This window comes from Dasypus novemcinctus, chromosome 18 (genome assembly GCF_030445035.2).
Source record: "Dasypus novemcinctus isolate mDasNov1 chromosome 18, mDasNov1.1.hap2, whole genome shotgun sequence".
NCBI classification, from domain to species: domain Eukaryota; kingdom Metazoa; phylum Chordata; class Mammalia; order Cingulata; family Dasypodidae; genus Dasypus; species Dasypus novemcinctus.
Genome location: NC_080690.1, coordinates 39,721,742 through 39,742,967, shown reverse-complemented (window position 1 = coordinate 39,742,967; position 21,226 = coordinate 39,721,742). Strand labels below are relative to the sequence as shown.

The 21,226-nt window shown below is 46.4% G+C and overlaps 1 long non-coding RNA gene across 2 annotated transcripts; it reads left to right on the top strand.

The window, feature by feature from the left end:
- Positions 1-913: 913 nt before the first annotated feature.
- On the top strand, positions 914-16,515 carry LOC111762297 (uncharacterized). Of its 2 annotated transcripts, XR_002795444.2 has the most exons (4): positions 914-1,211; positions 5,209-5,349; positions 11,497-11,579; positions 14,989-16,515. It is a non-coding gene; the product is annotated as an uncharacterized lncRNA (long non-coding RNA). The 2 variants fall into 2 exon arrangements; XR_002795443.2 differs by lacking the exon at positions 5,209-5,349.
- Positions 16,516-21,226: the final 4,711 nt, after the last annotated feature.

Genomic DNA, 21,226 nt, shown 5'->3' with positions numbered 1-21,226 from the left:
TTTCCAGCTCACCCTCCCAGCCCTGAGCGGGAAACGACCCAGGTCGGCGTTCCGGGAGGCAGCAGCTAAGAGGTCCCACCTGGGGCTGCAGGCCTCGCCTGCCTGCCAGCAGCTCAAGTCTCCACCCATGAGCTCTGCCTGGGGGTCCAGCCTGTCCCCATCTTGCCCACCTTGGCTCCCCCAAACCCTCTTTGTGGAGGAAACTCAAGATTCTGCCACTTGGCATCAGCTGGGGAGGAGAATGGGGCCAGATTGACATTTCATTAGATCCAGGCCTCATTTTCCCATTTCAGTCATTAAATAGAATTTGGCTTTAAAATGATTAATAAGTTTGAATCCATATAGCAAGTTATAGATTAACAATTGTGGGCCCCAGAGGCGAGAACAAAAGAAACTTCATTATTGCATTTCATTCATCAAAGCTTTAATAAGAATGCCATTACTTCTGTGCCTTCGCCTTCCAACTCTGAACAATAGGCCACTTCCTAGGACTTTGTGTGACCTAACAACAACCCAAAAAATGAATATGTTCACCTGCAAGGAAAACTATTACCCTGGATTTACAGTGGCCCACTGAGCCGTGAAAAGGAAATCTCAGAAATGTTCCTCCGGGCTCACCGTGACCCGGCCGGGCAATCCACAGCAGGGAAGGGCAGCTGGGAGGCTGCAGCCCGCACCAAACCCCAAGAAAAGTACCCAGATGATGCTCTTGTGACTTACGGGCCTGCAGTTGTTCCAAAAACAACACCCCGAAATAGGTGGCCCAACAGGTCAGGAAATACTTCCTCTGGAGGGTCACGTCTTCTGCGACGTGCCAGCCGTGTGAGTGATTTATCACGCAGGTATTATGGGATGCCCTCACAGAGCCACGGCCCCGTGCGCCCGGGCCTCCTCCTGGCCCAGCCAATCCGGGGCCGGTTCTGCCTTGGCTGGCATTTTTATGTCGACTGGGGGCTTTTTCACAGGTCTGCTGTGCTTTCCTTCCCTCTCCCTCATAACTTCACCTTATGCGTCTCCAAGGCGCACGCTGCTCCTTTCCTCTCTGCTGGAGACATTTTTCCGTCTCGCTCAGCGTTTCCACCCGCCGGCGCTCAGGCCAGCCAGCAGCCGCCTGGCCTCTGGTGAACCCCTCTCCGTGCCCCCTCCTTGGAAAGCCTCTGGCCTCTGCGCCCTCTCCCCGTGGCACAAGCTTACCGGACTCGGGAGCCAAGGTGAGCAGAGAGGACCCCAGCATCGGCCGGGGTGGGGGTGGGGGGCTCGGGAGGGCTGGGAACAGACTTTCCTGCCTCCCATGAGCACCTCCATAAGGGCCAGGCTCCTCGCCATGGGCCGGGGTGCAGCACTGAAGAGGCCAGGCCTTTAGAGAGGGCAAGGCGGTCAAGAGCCAAAATAAATAAGAAAACAAACGAAAACCAAACCACAGCATGACAGGTGGTCATGGGAGCACTAAAGAATATAAACTGGGTGATGCAGGGAGAAGTGATGATGCAGGTGGCAGGAGGGGATAGGGTGAAGGGAGTGGTCCCACGTGTCTATGCGACAGCTTTGTAAGATTTAAATAAAACTCGTCCCCTCAGGGCAGCCCCGGCCCCTGTGAGCAGGTGGTGCCTTTGGCAAAGAGAAGGCGCTTCTCCCTCTGGGCAGATGACAGCCCCCCCGGGACACATGCTGGGCTGCCCAGCAGGGCTGGGGTTCAGCCCTGTTCAGCCGCGAGTCACTGTGCACGGCACAGCCTGCACATCTCTGCAAGGAGGACCTGGGAGATGCCTCCAGAAAAGTGGCATTTGAGGACAGACGTAAAGGGTGAAGGAACCATGCAAGTTCCAAGCCCAGGGAGCTGTAGGTGGAACGACAGAGGAAGGGAAGCACCTGGGGTGTTTACAGAGCAGGAAGGCAGCAGGTGGGGCTGGTCTAGTAAGCCAAGGGCAGAGCTAAGGGAGCAGAAGACACAGTGGCATGAAGGGCTGTCAACCGTGCTGCTCCGGTCTGCAGCCTCGGAAGGTCGCAGGTGCAACCCAGGCAGTGGGGCGCAGCAGGTCTGAGGACCCCAGGTGCCATCCTTCCACGCGGTGCTGGGGGGCTGGAGGTCACGGCGCCCCAACCTGTCCTCTGCCACTTGCCGGGGGAATGACAGTGGATCCACAGCTCCCTGATTTTATAGACACCTCATTTTACACACCTGACAGCTTGGGGCGATCGGCAACCCCCACTGCACAGCTGGCATGTAGTAATGGTTTTTTTCCTTCCTAAGGATTTGTTCCTTAAAATAAGTCTAGGGAGGATGCTCACAAGGGCCTGCGTCTTTTCTTTCACCCATTTGTTTTATGCCTCCTTCAGAACCACTTTGACCACCTTGCTTGCTTCCTGACATGTCTTTCTTTCGAAACAGCAGATGTGAGGACCATTTCTCCACCCTCAGAAACAGAGAGGAAAGTGGGGACATGTGCCAGGAGCCAGGACCCCAGGCTCAGCATCAGGGCAGGGTTGTTGCCTCATTCCTAGATTCCTCCGGGCATTATTCACAGACTTGGCTGCTAGACACAAACTGTCCCTCGCACCTGCTGCGCCCCCCACGGGGCCCCCAGGGGCAGAAGCTGAGAGAAAATTCTGGTTTCCAGAGCACTGGATCAGCCCTCAGCCCTCGGTTCTCTCCTCACTCCCCTCAGCCAGGTCCCTGCACACACACACGCCCCCTTCTGACCACCTGCCTAGAGCCTCCAAACCTTCCAAACTCTGAAGGGAAAAGGTGGCAAAGAAGAAGATAAAAGATTGAGGGTCCTGAGGGCCAAGTTTGAGTCCTGGTTTTCATACTCTGGTCTACCTGCTTAACTTTCCTGAGACCCAGATGCCTTATGAGGAAGGAGAGGATTCAGGTTGTGTATGAGTCAGTCAAAGGAGTGCTGAAGAAAATACCAGAAATCAGCTGGCTTTTATAAAGGGTATTTATTTGGGGTAGGAGCTTACAGACACCAGGCCAAAAAGTGTAAGTTACTTCCCTCACCTAAGTCTCTTGCCCCGTGTTGGAGCAAGATGGCTGCCAGCATCTGCCAGGGTTCAGGCTTCCTGGGTTTCTCTCTTCTCGGGTCTTGCTTCTTTCCAGGCTCAGGGTTCCTTTCTTCCCTGGGCTTGCTCTCTTTCTTCTGCATGCTTACTTCCCAGGGTTCCAGCTTAAGATTTCAGCATCAAACTCCAAATCAAAATCTCCAACTCTGCCATACCTTTTATCTGTGAGTCCCCATCCACCAAGGGGTGGGGACTCAACACCATACAGATGTGGCCCAATCAAAGCCCTAATCATAATTTAATCATGTCCAGGTACAGACCAGTTTACAAACAATCTAGTATCTAGCCAAGGAGCTTTTGCCCATGTAACAGAAATTCTCCTGACTTAGCTCAAGAAAAGGGTGTGAGGTGGGGTGGGAATTATGATAGGGATACAGCGACCGGGATACATCTCCAAACAAGAAAGTCTTTATGGGAGTCCAGAAGCCCCGAGGCTGGACACCTCTCGGGTAAGGGCGCAGAGGGTCTTCCTCGTCTTCCTCCGCCCCATTCTGGCCCTCCTGGGTGGTTTTCTCCCAGCACTCATCAGCCTGGTCCAAGATGGCCATTTTCTCTGACAACCTGCCTCCCTTTCAGCTTGCCAACCTGTCTGCTTCGAGCCCCACAGCTATGTGCCCAGTTTCCTCAAGGCTCTCAGTGTCTCTGAATTCCAGTTCCTAGGAGAGAAGGGGAATGGGGCTGACTCAGCCCATCAGCCCACCTGCCACGGCAGTTGAGGGGAGTGAGGGAGACTGGACAAGGTGACCACAGACGATTCCTCTGATGAGGAGTTATTATAAAATGCTATACACAAAGGCTCCTTTGTGCAGTTTCAGTTTCTCTCTCTCTCTCTTTTTTAACCCTAGTGATCCTTATCTCTGAAATAAGCTCTTGCCTGTGGGTCATGAGTTGGTCTTTCTCTCTCCCACACACTATAAACTTGAGGTGGAGACCAAGCTTGAGGCATGGCCGCTCCCTCTGGGGCCTGGCGCGGTGTCTGGCAGGAAGTGAGACTCCACTGCACATGTGAGTCAATCACCAGCAGCCCTTCCCTACGAGGTCTCTCTAAGGACTGGGCTATGAGGCGTCCCCCTTAGTCAAGCTCTCTCTGTGTTTCTAGCCCATGGCGGTGCTTGCCCCTGCTTCCCACGTCCTCATGCGGAAACCAAGCCCACAGCCTCACAGAGCTGGCTCCCCCAGAATGTTGAGGTCAGATCCCTGAAACAAGGAGGCAGAGCCTTAGGCAGACAGAGGTGGAGGTGGTGAGGTGGAAATGGGGAAGGAGCAAAGGGAGATGGAGAGGAGAGAAGACAGAGACAAAGAGGATGGAGACAGAGGCGAGAGATGGAGGAGATGGAAATGGAGCAGCTAAAAGAAGGTGAGAGAGAGGATGGAGATGAGAGAGAGAGAGAGAGAGATCGAGATCTAGCAACACCTATCTGCTCCCACACCTGACCCAGACGACTGGACTTTACTGAAAATATAAACTTTCCCTCCAAGCCATCTACCAGACAGGTTTGCTTTAAATTCAGAGATGTTTTAATAGCAGCAAAACAACTCCTTGCAAAGCCATTGAGTTGGTATATTTACTACCAAAAATCAGCAGCTCAACATTTCTACTGAAATGCAGAAAAGAAGAAAAAAGAATTCCCACTACAATCTTACCTTGTGGGAGAAGCACTACAACTTTCTGACGTATTTAGAAAATCTATATGCATCAGTAAAAAAGTCTGTCACTTCCTACAGAATGCTAAAAGTCAATTGCTACCCTGGGTGATGCACAGTAATATTATCTCACTTGTGCGTTCACTTGAGTGCCTCACAGCACTTCAGAGAGAAAAGCAGGCCAGGGAATGGGCTTCTCACTTAACAGCTGAGGAAACTGAGACTTAGAGCATTTCAATGATGTGGCTGAGCTTCCATGAAGTGTAGAGCAGAAGTTGCAAGCCTAGGGCCTTGAGATTCCTCATCCAGACCTCAGTCTGGTTTATTTGGCACACACAGTATTTTTTTATTAGCTTCCAATATTTAAAAATCAGAAAACCTGCCTTCCCCAAATTCCAGATTGGCTCTTTGGCAGCAATCATGGGAGGTGAGTTGAGGTCCTTCCCCTGATAGGGAACCCCAGTTCCTATGGTCTAATCCCCCTCTTTCCCATTTTTATAGCACCTGCTGGCTCCCGTGAGCTTTTCTTGTTGGAGCGCCTCTAAAATCAGTAGAATGGAGACTCAAAGCCGGGTCATCTGATGCCAACTCCACTGCTCTTCTGCTGGGTCACAGCACGGGTCTCAGCATGGAAAATTATAGGTTTGCAGGCATTTGACAAATATTTACTGAGCACTTATGTGAAGCTGGGGCGGATGGGGAGTAATGGAAAAAAATAGGTGTGGGTATGTGAGAGTGTGTGGTGTGTGTGCGTCCACAGCCACAGTCGTTCTCGGTGATTGGGTGAAGTAACTATCACCTGCAGAAGGCCATGCAAACGTCAGCGAGCACAGGCTCATCTGCCTATTTCTGGAAATTGTTTGCATTTCCTCTTCCCTCTTCTCTAAAAAGGTAGTATATGTCCCTTTTGGAAAAACCGTTGTCCAGTCCACAGTTCCGCTGCCTGGATTCCTGCCCTCTGGCTACCTGGGGACAACGAAATGAACCCCACAGGCTGATGGAGCGGTGAACTCGGGGGTGTGCGCGCAGCCGCTGAGCGCAGGCGACCGCCCTGGCACACCACAGCGGCTGGTCGCAGCTGGTCACCTGGGCTCAGGAAGGACGAGGAATGGGGGCTGAGCAGGGGAAAGAGGGTTGAAAAAGTCTGCCGTTGGTTTAAAGCTTTTTAATGAGGGCAAAACAAGGCACTTTCCCTCATCTTCTAGCACTGAGGGCTGTCATGAGAGGGGCCGTGTGACCTGGAGGGAGACATTTGCCTCCTTTGGCCTCCCTGTGCCTCAGTTCTCCCCTCTGTGAGGTGTGAACTTTGGGCTCTGGGACCGCCCAGCCTCCCTCTGTTCAGCCTCTAACGGCCGGGCACAGTGTGTACCTCACAATGTGGAACCTACCTGAGGGCTGCGCTGCCTTGTTCTATAACCGCGTCAAGCTCTTCACCCACAGTATTTTTGAGACCCAACATTTATCCTGAGTTTCTCAAATCCTGGCATGTTCTAGGTGTTTTATTTTATTTTATTTTTTTGAAGATTTATTTTATTTATTTCTCCCCCCATTCCCCCCATTGTCTGCTCTCATCCATTCACTGTGTGTTCTTCTGTCTCTACTTATATTCTCATTAGGCGTCTCTGGGGACCGATCCTGGGACCTTCCGGACTGGGAGAGAAGCAACACTCTGTTACGCCACCTCAGCTCCCTGTTCTGCTATGTCTTCTTTTCTCTCCTCTGTGTCTCTTGTTGTGTCATCTTGCTGTGCCAGTTCTCAGTGTCAGCCGGCACTCTTGTGAAGGGCGTCTCTCCCACGCTTGGCGGAATTCCCATGCAGGGGGACACTCTTGCACAGGGTGCCATTCTAGTATGGGCTGGTACTCTGTGTGGGCCAGCTTGCCCTCACCAAGAGGCCCTGGGCATCGAACCCTGGACGTCCTATATGGTAGACAGGAGCCCAATTGGTTGAGCCACATCTGTTTCCCTGTTCTAGGTGTTTTAAATGAATAAATTCATCTCTTCTTCCTCACAAAAATCCATAATTTACAGGTGAGGAAACTGAGGCACAGGGGGGTGAAACGAGTTGCCAAAAACCACCCAGCCAGTAAGCAGTTATGCTGGGATTTATTAATAAACCCAGGCGGTCTGGCATCAGCATCTGTGCTAACTGCCGTTCTCCTCTACCAGCTCTCTCTCTTTTTTTAAACTAATAGCTTTTTTTTAAGACTTTATTTTATTTATTTATTTCTTCCCACCCCCTTGTTTTTTGAATTTGCTGTGTCTGTTCATTGTGTGCTCATAGTCCTTTTAGGAGGTGCCAAGAGCCAAACCTGGGATATCCTGTGTGGAAGGGAGGTGCCTAATCTCTTGAGCCACCTCCACTCCCTGCTTTGTTTTGTTTCCCATTATGTTTTCCTCCTTGTGTCTCTTGTTGATCAGCTTGCCATGTCAGGTCGCTGTCTTGCTCATATTCTTTAGGAGGCACTAGGAACCAAAACTGGGACCTCCCATGTAGTAGGTGGGAGCTCAATCTCTTGAGCCACATCTGCTTCTCTACTAGCTTTCTTATAGTGGGCCTTGCTTGTTTGTTCAGGGGGCTTTATTTAAACTAATAGATGAAGAAGCTGAGGCACAGAATGTTGTTGACTAATGCAGTGCCTGAGGGTTCCAGTTCTGAAGTCAGAGACCTGGATTCATATGTGGCTTTGCTACTTTCTACCTAGGGGGCCTTGGGAACATCACTGAAATTCTTCAAACTTCAGCTCACTCATCAGTACAAGAAGGCTGATAATTGTACCAGCTCAAAGGGTCACTGTGGGAACTCAGTAAGAGAATGCCTTCAATGTTTAGGGTACTTAGCACATCACACCTGGGAATCTACCCAAAGAAGTGCATCCATGTGTGTACCCAAAGACAGGCCCTGGAACGGCCAAGTTCAGAGAAGCACTCTCTGTAAGAGTACAAAATTGGCACATGTCCTGACACCCACCAACAGTGCTAGAGAGCCATATTCCCACGATGGAAAGCTTCACAGCCCCAAGAAGAATGGACCACATGCAGCAGCAAGCCTGATGTTGAGGGAAAGAAGCCAGCCACAAAAGTGTACCTTCTGTATGAGTCTGTTGATATCAAGTTCAAAACTAATCTGTGCTGTTGGGAGTCAGGAGAGTGGCTCCCCCGAGGAGGGAGGAGGGCAGTGGCCACAAGGAGGTGGGGTGGCCGCATGTGTGCTTCAAGGTTCTGCTGGGAAAGTGGATGTGACTCACACAATTAGGTGCTCCCGCTTACCACATGGGAAGTCTGTGGTTCGGTTCCCAGTGTCTCCTAAAGAAGACAGAGAGCTGGCACAGCAGGCAGGCGCAGCAAGCTGACATAACAAGATGGCGCAACAAGAGACACAAGAAGGAAAACATAATGAGAGGTACAACAAAGTAGGGAGCAGAGGTTCCTGGTGCCTCCTAAAGAGGACAAGCAGGACGGTGAGCTGGCTTAACAAGATGACACAACAAAAGACACAAGAGAAAAATCATAATGAGAGACACAACAAAGCAGGGAATGAAGGTGGTTTGAGCGATTAGGTGCCTCCCTCCCACATCAGAGTTCCCTAAAGAAACAAAGAAGATGAACAGACACAGCAAGTCCAAACAACAACAGGGTGGGGAGAGATAAATAAAATAAAATCTTTTTTTTAAGAAAAGCAGCTACTGACTGATCTGATGCTGGCCACCCTGGCATGCTCATTTTGTGAGCATTCATTGAGCCACAGCTTCATGACACATGCATGTGTTTGTATGTATGTTAGTCTTCAGTAAGAGTTATCAAAGTAGACACCCAATAACAGTAACTATTATTAACAAATGACTAATAGTTCGGGGAGGTAGGAACTTGCTGTGAAAAGAGGATGGGGTATTTTTTTTGTTTTTTGTTTTTTAAAGATTTTTTTTTAATTTATTTCTCTCTCTCCCAGAGGATGGGTTTTGGAGCCAGCTAGTCCAGGACCCCTGCCCTGGTTCCATTACTTCCTTGCTGTGTGCCTTGGGCACACTGCTTAACATCTCTGAGCCTCAGCCCCATTGAATGGAAGAATATCCTGTATCACATAAGGGTGGTCTGAGGACAAAATAAGAAAATGCATGCAAAGCATGGCACAGTGTCTGGGACCCAATGAGCACTCAATAAGAACTTGTTCCCTTACCTTACCTTTCAAAGTACCTGGCACAGTGCAGGGGATGCAGTAGGTACATAATAAATGCTCGATGAATGTAAACCTTGAAACTCACTTGGCTGCTCACTAAGTGGCTGAGCCTCCTTAATCAATGGATAATTAGGTAAGTGGGAAAAAACCAAAACCCTTGTTCTAGCCTCGATGTAGATGTGCTCGCCCTGCCCTCGGGGTTCACTCCCATTAGAAGCCTAAGGCTTGCCCTAAGGATATTTGTTCCTTTTACCAGCTTAAGGCCCTGTGGTTTGTGGCAAGGCGTCTTGGGGAAATTGCCCACCCCTGTGTCAGCACACTGCCTGCTTTCCTCGCCTGCCTCTGGAGCAAAGCACAAGAAGAAAGAGCCTTGCATCTCCCCAAATCCGCTTTCCTTTCCTGTGCCCTTGCTGTGCCCTCACAGCCAGGCCATTGCTACCGTTCCAGTCCATGCCAAGTCTGAGGGGCGGGTTGTTGCTGGAAGGAGGTCCTGCCAGGGGGTTGTAGGCAGCATCTTGGTCCCATGCGAAGCTCCAATGTGTGCATGCCAGGAGTCTGAGTTGCGCTGTGCGAGCCAACCCTTCCCCGCGGGGCATGGCTGGGCTCCCTGAATAGGTCTTTGCATCTTCCTGGTGGGACTTGAATGACAACTCCACCCTCCATTGAGCAGAGGGAGAAGCCAAGACTCTGAAGGGTAACCACACCTGACGGAGGCTGCCCGGGCTGGGGTGCATGCGTCCCGGGTAGGCTCTCCTGACCGCTGGTCCGGGGTCCTCCTGCCCCAGCCGCACGTGTCCAAGGCGAGAAAGCTTGTGGACCAAGCGGCGCTTGCTCTTAAATGCTGCCTTCTGCGCTGCCATTCCTGAGCTCACAGAGACTGCCCTCTATTCTTACCTGCACTCTTATTTGACACCTACTGAATGCCAGTCAGCAGTCTAAGTTCTGGGGATACAGACCTTGTCCCCAACCTCTTGGAGCTGACAGTTCACTGACATATTTTAGATCATACATTGGCTCAGCACAGTTCACAGAAACTAAGTCACAACAGCTTTGATCATTTGGAAGGCTTGTTTCTCTCTCCCCGCAAGTCCAGTTGAAAGGCAGTCAGGGAGAGATAGATGTAGCTTTGCCAGAATCATCCATGGACCCGGGCTCCATCCATGTTGTTCTTCCAGTCCTCAGCAAGTGATCAAAGCTCAAAAGAGGGAGGTGTAGGGCAGGCATTTTCCTTTAAGGTCCTGCCCTGAGGGTTGCATGTGTCACTTCTACTCACTTCCCATTGGTCTGATCCTAGTCATATGGTCACATCTCACTTCAAGGGATGCTGGGAACTGTAGTCTCCATCTGGGTGTCCATGTGTCCAATAAAACTTTGGGGTTTTTTTACTAAAGGGAGAAGGGAAAAATAGATTGGGGATGTTATTCTCTGCCACATTGTGGGGGGTGAGACAAAAATAAATAAATACTTTTATTTCATAAGTTGGGTCAGGGTACATGCTACAAAGAAAAATAAAGTAAGAGAGTAGAAAAAGATGGAAGGGAAGGTGCTATTTTAGAAGGGGGCAGGGAAGCCCTCTTAGGAGGTAACATGTGAGCAGAGAGCTGAATGAAGTAAGGTCACCAGCCCTGAGTCTCTAGGGAAAGAGTTCCAGGTAACAGGAAAAACAAAAGCCCCTGTGGGCAGGAATGGGCTTGGCCAGTTTGAAAGCAGCAGCTAGAGGTGATCACATAAGTCTGGGAGATACAGGAAGGGAGTGGGCTCAATTCTGGGTGGAGGGGGTTTGCCAATGGAGATTTGAGAGCACTGGATGCTGCACTCTGATTAATGTTTTCAAAAGACTCCTCTGGCTGCTGTGTGGAGAAGGTGTGTGTGTGTGTGTGCAGGGATGGAGGGCAAACTTGGAAGCAGCAGCCAGGTAGGAGGCTGCACATTTGTCCAGGTGGAAGAGGAGGCCTGTGGGGTATGGAATCACGTACCCCGCAAAGGAGTGCTCTTCATCTTAACCCTCATTCCTCTGGGTGAGAACTCAGGGGTAAATAGGATCTTTTGAAACTATTATTCATAGTTAACTTGTGGCCAATGGAAGCTGTTCAGGCTTTCATCCGTATTACTGGAGGTCTTATAAAGAGAAGAAACCAGAAGCCAGAATCAGAGAAACACAAGAGGAGCCAGAAGCCAGAGGTTGAAGAAACCTGGAAGAGCAGAAGAAAGGAGAGGACATTGCCATGAGATGGAAGGCAGAGATGTAAGCAAGGAACCCAGGGACCACCGGCAACCAGCCAGAGCGCTGTAGGCACCAGGAGGAAGCCAGTCTTGCAGACGGCTTGACTGTGGACTTCTAGTCTCCTCAAAACCAGGTCCAATAAGTACCCATTGTGCGGTATTTGTCATAGCAGCTTAGGCAAACAAAGATGAGGCCATAAGTGTAGGGTGAGAGTAGGGAGAGGTGAGGAGTGATGAGATATATTTTATCTATGAAGAGAAATGATGGCACATATTGTTAGGAAAATAGATGGAGATAAAATTTTTGGATAACCTCATATGCCTTACTAAAAGACCAAGAAATAATAAGATATTTGTTGTTGTTGTTGTTTTGTATTTTTTTTTTTTAGGCAAGAGGGAACCAGTGGAGGCTTCAGAGTAGAAGAATGGCATGGCCAGGGCTATACCTCTGAAGATTCATGTCCTCTTATGGGTAAATGATTTTATTAAAGTTGGACAAGAAAGGGTTGATGGCAAGATGGCAAAGGGGAGGTGCTGAGGACCAGCTTTCAAGGCTGATGGAAATTCTGGGTCTGCTCAGTCAGGCACTGAGAGTGCAGAGCCGCCAGCCAAGAGAGATAAAATGGAGAACTCTTAAAGACGTGCGTCCACACACACATGGCTCCCAAAGAGCCCCATATCGCCAGAAGCAGCAGCGGGAAGCCATTATGAGAGCTTGCACAATCTATTCTTGCTGAGAATGTTTCCCAATATAATTTACAAAATTTCAGTTGGAAATGCATTAGCAGTTGAGCAGTGAGGAGCTTCTACGGGGTAAATAGGAAAACTAAATTAAAACCCCAGCTCCAAACACTATCGAACGGTGTGTGTGCAGCCCCTGCAGTCTTCTCTAACCTTTTCAAGTCCAAAGAGCCCTTTTGTTTTACCCAGTTTATGGGGTGTTTTTCATTTGACTTGGTTTCAGAAAGTTTTTATGGATTCCACTCAAATGGCTGTTGAAGAGCTCACGTGTAGAACCATCTGTTTTCACATCCACCCTAAAAGAATCTCAGACGGAGAGCAATACAAACATTGGAAAACAGAGAGAGTATAAAAGAGTGATGTCAAAGGCAAGGGTAAGATAGGCAGGCAGACTGGGGCAGACAGTCAGAGAGAGGAAGACAAAGAAAAGTAGAGGGAGAGAGTGAGAAAGATAGGATTTACTTATCTGTGCTGCTATTTTGAAATGACATCAATAGCCATGAACCGGCTTTCCTTTAAGTTATATCTGTCCTCTCTGGCTCCTGTGTCAACTTACCCATGCACTGGCAAGTTTACAGGCATCTACCAGGCCATTGGCCCCTTCCTCTTGGGCTTTTCTGGACATCCTCACCAAAGAGGATACCTCCTTCTCCTCTTTCAAATGATGCCTTCTTCAGCTCTGTGCTCCTCTCCAAACAGCTTTCCTTTGTCTCTGCTATGTCTGCTTTTTCCTCCTTGCACCTCTTCATAGAGCAGGACCTAAGTTCTGCTTGACATCACAAGATTAGTCCTTTCCCTTTGAAGGTTTTAAACACCTGTGACACCTTTAACAAAGCCTGGGTCCTTTCTGAAGTCCTTTCTGAAGAAGGGGAGGTGTCCTTCCTTGGCCACTCTGACCATGCGGCCATCCCAGTGAGGGGCCAGTACCAAGTCCCACCACCTCCCCTCCTGGATGCCTCCATTTCCCAAAAAAGAATCATACCAAGAACAACTTAGAGCACCTCCTGTGTGCCAGCCAAGTGCTAGGGATGCAGGAAAAAGTCCTTGCCTTCATGGAGATGGCATTCTAGAGTAGAAGCTGCAGTAAGCAAGCAAAGATATAACACAAATTCTGACAGAGATCAGAACTTGGGAATCACAATAAAGTAGAAAAATGACAGTGCGTGGTGGGCAGGGGGGGTGGCTTCATTAGATAGAGTGGGCAGGTACTATCGCTTGGAGGAGGAACATTTGAACAGAGAACTGATACAGAAGAGGAAAAGAGCAAGCAGACAGGTCTAAGGTGAGAGTGAGCTTGACATCTTCAAGTAACAGAAACCAACGCCCTCATATTCCTCAGTTTCATGTAGGTGACCTAGCCAAGTTTAAAAAAAAAAGTTTAGAGTATCTACTTGCACCACCAACGTGCTAGTGTTACCTACACTGCAGTGGGTGTGAAATGGTGAAACAGCAATCTCCCCCTCTGCTTCCCCACCTCAAAGTGTCTGCAGCCAAGGCAGATAATTAATAATGGAATAGCCAGGGAATCCATCTCTGTAGAACTTTCCCTCTGAAGCTGTACTTTCCATCTACAGCCAGAGAATGGTAAAGCCCTGTCGCCACCTCCATAGTAGAGCTAAACTCCCAGGCACAGCTCAGTTAGGGAGAGGCAGGTCTGGGTGCAGCAGCAGCCGCAGCAGGCAAACAGCCCAAAAAGAATCCAGGCTGCAGGCATTCTGCAAGATGCAACAGAGGCAGAGGGAAAGCAAACAAACAAATACACCTTCAATTATAAGATGTAAAGAGCAAAAATTGACAGGACTTTAGACCTGCAGTTGATAAACACTCAATACTTAATCCTGAGCAGTCTCACTCAGAAGGACTGAGAATTCTCTGCAGTAGGTTCTAAAGACAGGAGGTGACTGCTTCCACGTCGGCCAGCCTGGACCAAGGGCAGCAGCTGTACAACTTGGTTTATGAAACAAGAAAAGAAATCCCCATGGACCAGGGAATTTCTGCAGTCACACATGGATAATTTCTGAGGAGTAGAGATTAAAAATTAATACTACAAATGCATTGTATATACATATGTTTTGCTATTTTGTTATTTATTTATAATCGGTATACAGAAGAGTGCCTTGACAAGTGCCTTGGCTCATTCCTGCCCAAGGTGTGCCATCCATTGTACTCGCCCTTTTTAGGGGAGAATGAAAAACACAGCAGCAAACGAATGGAAAGAAACAGTGGTTTTAAATCTGGTCTTCTCTTTCATTGATTATGTGAAAATGTAAATTTTATGGCAAAAAAGAAAAAAAGGTTCTAAACAAAGTCAGATTCAAGCAGCAATGTGGGAACCAGCATCACATAATAGACAAAGGGCTAATTTTTATTATTTACAAAGAGCTCTTACAAATCCATAAGCAAAAGACAAACAGCCTGAAATGCAAAGTACACGAAAGACAAATGGCAGAAAAAAGAAACGCTTTTGGCCAGTAACGTATGAAGAAACCCAATCTCACTCATAATTAAAGAAATGAAAAATTAAAACACTGTTGTCTTAATTAAAAAAAAAAAGGTAGGCAAAGCTTTAAAGTTTGTCCTAATTTGGAACCCTCGGAAGCAGACCTTGAGACAGGTGTTTGAGGGCAAGTAATTGCTTTGGGAGGGATCCCAGGAAATGCCAGACGGGGTGTGGAGACATCAGAGAGGGAGGGGAGGAAACAGAGGCAGTTACCCCTGTGACTGGGGTTTAATCCTGCTGAGGAATTCCAGGGGTGGGGTGGGAGAAAGAGTTATTTCCTCCAAGGGGTGAGGGAGCTGGGGTACTTACACCCCCAACTCCCATCAGATATTGGTCAAAGGTTGCTGGGACTGGGGGTGGTGGTCATTAATTTCCCAGCCCCTGTGGCCTGCAGTGAGCCCATGTGGGCAAATCTGCCTCCAGCAGCCCACAAAGACCAGGCAAAGGAGGTGAGCACTCATGGTGCGGAGGGGGACAGCGTGTGCCCAAGAGAAAAGGACCAGGGCTCTGGGGTCCGAGCATCCACAGCATCTGCTCTACAAGCTTGCACTTGTTCAGTGCTTGCTGTGTGCAAGGTGCTGGTTGAGCATTTATATGAAGTCCTGTTTAATTTGATTCCTTTTACCACCTTTTGTTATAGACGCTGCTTCTATCCTCATCTTCAGATGCTCGGGCAAAGGCCAAATGAGCTTCCCGAGGTCTTGCAGCTACGAGGTGGTGGAGCAATGCTTCCCGTCAGGCTGACCAATGCCACAGCCCATCTTCTGACCCATGGATGTAAGAAAGGTTCTCCTGCAACCATCTTTTTGGGCGGTCATTTGGCAATAGATGTCAACATTTGAAATATTCTACTTCCAGGAATTTATGCCACCAATATACCAGCAAAAGTGGGTAGTAATAGGGGAATAAGGAAGCAATGGCAGTGTTCTTAATCATGAAAAAAAAGAAACAATATAACTGGATGTTAATAGAGGATTGGTAAAATAGTTTATAGTATGTTCACACAATGAAATACCCCCCGGCAGTTAAATATAAAGACAAGTAGTTATCTGCATTGAAATAGAAAAACATAAACAACTTTTTAAACTGTTAGATTTTTAAAGCTGGTAGCAAAAAAGAATGTTTGGTGTGATTGCATTTGTTTAAAAGGAAAAGGATATTCATGCTCAGTTTCATGCAACAAAAGCCCTTTTCAATGGCACCTTTGTATTTTTATCATTCCTTTTTCATTTTTCTGACTGCAAAGTTCTATTATGGCACAGAAATGGAGCTGTACAGACATTAGACCACGTTACAAGACAAGGAATGATGTCCTAGAAGCATCAGGACACAAGCAGGAGACCAGAGAAGTGGTTCAGAACAAAATACCAGCTCTCTTCTGGACAGTGGTCAGGGACAGTCCAATGTGAAGAGGGCGGACTTCGTAGCTCCAGTAGGCACAGCATTTACTAATGCCAAGATGTGTTGGACTCAGGAAAATAAAATTCTGGGGCTACCCCGTACTGAATGAAATTAAAGAAACATTTTTTGCATTAACAGAAAAAAAATGACATGTTCTTGCCTTTGCACATAACCTGGACGGAAGTTTGGGGATGTGAGGGGTCAGAGGCAGAACTTTTAAGTTTTTACGCTGCAGTCTTCTAAATTATTTGAATTTTATCCCAAATGTTATTTCGATAATTTGAAAATTCTTATTCAAGAAATCAATCCCTTACTATCCTTGGGCTATTCACACTTGCTTCTCTAGTCCTCCCTGACCTGATTCTCTTCTCCTCCCCCGACCCCCACGTATACCCTTCTCTTAAACCCAGTTAGTCTCCTCTCTCCCCCTTTGCCAGGCTTCTCCTTCTCTCTGGGATGCTTCTTTACTCCTTCATAGCTCAAGTGCCACTCCCTAATAAAAATACATAAATAAATAAAAGTGCCACTCCCACCTCTTCCCAGAGGCCTCCCCTGCCACTCTGGCCCTCACGGTTTCCTTCCTGTGCAGTCACTGAGGAGCTGTAATCAGTACCAACCACACGGCCTGAAATTTCAATTTTCTTTCATGTCTTCATGATTATGTTTTGTCTTTCCAATTAGGCAGAAAACATCTTTAGAGGAAGGGCTGCGACACACAGGCAAGGTCATGAGAATGACTCACAAGTCACGTGGAGGAGTTAAACTTAATTTTGTTTTCATTTCTTTTTGTTTGTTTTTTCTTTTTCAGTTTTTCTCTTTTTGTTTTTTTAATTCTGCTTTTGAAGACTCAGCAGTGGATCGTTTGCCATGGGAGAGTAAAACACACACACATACAATATATATATTTCTTCTATATAATTGTAATTTATATATAAAATATGTATGAATTTTTTAGCTTAATTAGAATTAAAATGGTTCCACCCTACTAGCAAATATCAAAAAGAAGTAAACTAACTCCCAATAAGAGAGATTCCTGGAGGCTGGGATTACATGTGTGGAGCAGTTGGTTGTCCAGGGGTTTAGAGGAGATGGCTTAGGGTGTCCATTTAGATTGAAGGCACAGAGCACATGGACACACTTCCCACCCTCGGATCCCCTTTGGACTGTCGTCCATGTTGTCACATGGGGCTGGGAAGGTGGTCTCACATAGCATTTCCATGCGGAAATTCCTTTCTAGCATTTCTTGGAAAGTTTATATTTTTCTGAATTCCAAGAAAAATCTATCAAGATATTGAGAGAATGAGAACAAGTATTATAATTATCCTATGGGAATTAAAGTTTTACAATCAACATGCAGACATTACTTGTTTGAAGGAACCACTGATGTCCAGTGGAAAGCTGCAGAAGGAAACGCTGACAGGCAGGTTCAAAGGTTAAAAAGGACATTCCCATGAACCTGCCTGGCCATGCAGAAGATAACGCTAATTAGTTAGTCTTGCTTGTAGTTGTAGGTTTGGGCCTTGTCTCCTGCTAATGGTAAGATGTTATTGCAAATAAAATAAATATTAATAACTTTGTTTAGTTATTCAAATCCTCTGAGTGGCATTCCAAGAAATAACAAGGTTGGAAGTAAAATAAGTCCTCTGGCAATTTCTTGATTCTATGTGGTGCTTCCAACCTTGCTAGGTGACCTGCATGTTATGTTATTCAAAGACAACCCAATGATAATGTTCTCTGGTGCTTTCCAATATTTAAATATTTGCTATAGGCTACAATTGTTTATAAATAATACTATGTTTACTATTTATATTTATATCCAACAATATTTTTAGATATCCATAATGATTGGTAAAGGAAAGAGTGTGATGAATGTTGGACGTATTTTAAGAATAACTGATAATTTGAGGAGTTCTAATTTTCTTGGTATCAGATCCCAAAGATTACTATCTCTCAGGAATTTGGAAACACTGGTGCTGTCACGAGGCTATTGGTGTCTCAGTGAGAAGAGCCTGGTTGTTTGATAGGTGGATGGTGAAGTCTTCTGATGCAGGCCAAGCCCAAGAAGGAGCACACAAACCAGTCATTACAATGTGTCCCCTATCATTTACCAGCAAGGAGCAAGTAGTCACAAGACATTGATGAGGAGAGCTATAACATGTAGAGGAGCACGATGATGACGATGGCATATGTGTGTTGTGTGTGCCACATTCTTGGTGTGCACATGTGCACTGACTTTTCTAGGCTGTCCATTTTCCATCTGTAAACCTAAGGAGTTGGAGAATATGATGATTTTTCAAACATTGTTTTGCAATGAAATTTGTATGGTTGCTATAGCAAAGGATCACAAACTTGATACTGAAAACAACAGAACTTTATACCCTTGCAATTCTGAAGACTGGAAGTCCAAATCAAAGTGTCAGCAGGGCCATGCCCCCTCTGGAATCTCTAGGGGAGAATCTTTCCTTGCCTCCTCTAGCTCTGATGTTTGCCAGCACTCCTTGAAATTGCTTGGTATGCAGCTCAACTCTTCCATCTCTGCCTCCATTTGTTGCCTGGCCTTCTCCCTGGGTCTCTCTGTGTCTCTTCTCCCCTTAAAGATACCAGTCATATTGGTGTTCTCCTTGTCGGTAGGACCCACTCTTCCCCAATATGAACTCATTTTAACTGAACTAATTCCATTTGCAATGACGCTATTTCCAAATAAGGTCACATTGGGAAACAGGAGCTGGGCCTTCAACATGTCTTTTTGTTTGGGGGGTGGGGGGAGAGGGCATCATTCAACCTATAACAAACTCTCAAGGTGGACTATAACGAACAGTAAGCTTAGAATATTCCTACCACTGTCCTTAACACTGTATACTTCTTAACCAAATCTTTAAGCTTCACAACAACCCATATTTCCATATTATAGATGAGTAAACTGATGAGGATAAAAAGGGATTTAAGTAACTTGCCCAAAGTCACATGCAGAGTGTGAAGGTAGGGTAGTCGGTGGGAAACGCAGCCCTGCCTGTGCAATCTCCCCTTCACTATGCACAGTGGCACTGAAGGCAACCCCACAGAACCTTCTGGCTTCCCAGAAGGCAATGGGAAAAGTCACCACGTCTTTTCATTTTAGGAGAACTCAAAGATATTCTACTATCACTCTCCATTGTTATGGTTTGTTGAAATCTGTCCATCTGTGGAGCGTTTATACATCATTTTCTGATATGAACATCATACAAACTTTGTATGTGTTAGCCTCATATTTAAAACAGGGAGCAGATATATTCAGTGGCAGAGGCAACTCTAGCACTCCTGAGTCCCGACTCAATGCTTTTTTTCTAAGGCAATGGCAGTTCTTTGTCAAGTGTGGACACTGTGAAAATACTGTTTTATTTTTTATACCTAGACTTGTACAAAGCAGGTGTTCAATAAGGGTCTATTCAATTGCATAGATGATTATGCCTGCTTTCTGTTGATAAAATCAAAGTTAGGAAAGAACAATGGGAAATCTCATGAATTATGATTCTGTTTACCTTTCCATTGTTGATCTGATGCATTTGTTTCTTTGAGGGATGCCGTCTGCTATCCTTAGACTAACATGCACACAAAGGCAGCGAGCATTATTGATTATTCTTCAACTGACCATGAGGATTGGTGGCCCAGAAGTACAATGCAGCAATCAGTAATGCAGTCATCAGGTTCGGATTCAAATTCGCTGCAGAGCTACAGAGGAAGCCTGTTCTGGGGCACTAATAGAATTGTCTTACAGGACTCTTAATAGAGAGCACTTGGGCACTAGTCATACAAAACCTTAAAATGTGTAAGCCCTTTGGCACAGGAATTCCAATTCAAGGAATTTATACCAATAAGACCCAAAGATTTGGATATACAGCAGGTCATCCAAACATTGCACAGCATTACAAAAGCAAAACAAAACAAAACAAAATGTAAACCACCTAAATGTTTGCAATGGGAAATTGGTTCAGTGAATTATGTCAGCTCTACTCCATGGACTATTATTTTAGCTCTTGGAATTTTTGTGTGTGTGTAGCAAATCATGTAATCACATGAGATAGTGATCACAATGTATTTTTAAGAGGAAAAAAGTAGTTCTATAATAACAAGTGAGCACAGGTTCAGTTATAAAATAGACATATTTTATATAAATAACATGACGTTGGAAAAAATGTTTGCTACAAGGTCATTGGAATCATGGTCATTGGAATCATGGATGGTTTTATTATTTGTCATTTTGTTTATCTCCAGTTTTATAAATAAGCACATTCATTCGTGTTGGGAATTGAATCATGTACCCCACAAAAGACACATTCAAGTCTTAATCCATGTTCCTGTGGGTGTAAATTTATTTGTAAATAGGACCTTTGAAGATGTTATTACTGAAGTGTGGGCTCATTTGTGAATAGGATCTTGGAAGATCCCATTTAGATGAGGCCAAATTGAATGAGGATGGCCTTATTCCATATGGCTGGAGTCCTTATAAGCAAAGAAATGCAGATGTAGACAGAGAAGTGGGGGAAAGCCATAAAAGGAGACTTGTGAGACAGATCAAATAGGATGGAGGCAGAGATGCAAGCCAAGGAACCCCAAGGATGTCAGCAAGGTAGAGCCAGAAATTACAGATCCTGGGAGAAAGTCAGCCCTACCAAAAACTTCTTGTTGGACTTCGGCCTCCCAAACCTGAAGGCAATTCATTCCTGTTGTTTAAGCCAAACCATCAAGTGGTAGTTGCCACAGCAGCCCTAAGCAAACTGGAACAGATTGCATAATGCAAAACAATAAAAATTGTTTTGAAGTGATGTTCTGCAAAAATACTTAATAGCAGTGAAGAATGTTTATATGATATTTTTAAAAACAACAATTACAGCTAATATTTATTTATATTTTTTTAAGATTTATTATTTATTTATTTCTCTCCCTTTCTCTCCCCACCCCCTCATATTGTCTGTTCTCTGTGTCCATTCGCTACATGTTCTTCTGTGTCCGCTTGTATTCTTGTCAGTGGCACTGTGAATCTATGTCTCTTTTTGTTGTGTCATCGTGCTGTGTCAGCTCTCTGTGTGTGCAGTGCCACTCCTGGGCAGGCTGAACTTTCTTTCACGCTGGGCAGCTCTCCTTATGGGGCTCATTCCTTGTGTGGGGGGCTCCCCTACACGGGGGACACCCCTGCGTGGCATGGCACTCCTTGCACGCATCAGCACTGCACGTGGGCCAGCTCATCACATGGGTCAGGAAGCCCTGGGTTTGAACCCTGGACCTCCCATGTGGTAGGCAGATGCCCTATCCATTGGGCCAAATCTATTCCCACAGTTAATATTTATTGAACACTATGACATGCAGTCACTATGTTAGGTTTTCACCAGCATTGCTTCATTCAATCTCCACAAAAATTATCTAAGGAAGGCACTGTTATTAGTCTCCTCTTAGAGTCAGAAATCTGAGGTTCAGAGGAGTTGAGATGCTCTCTTATCTCT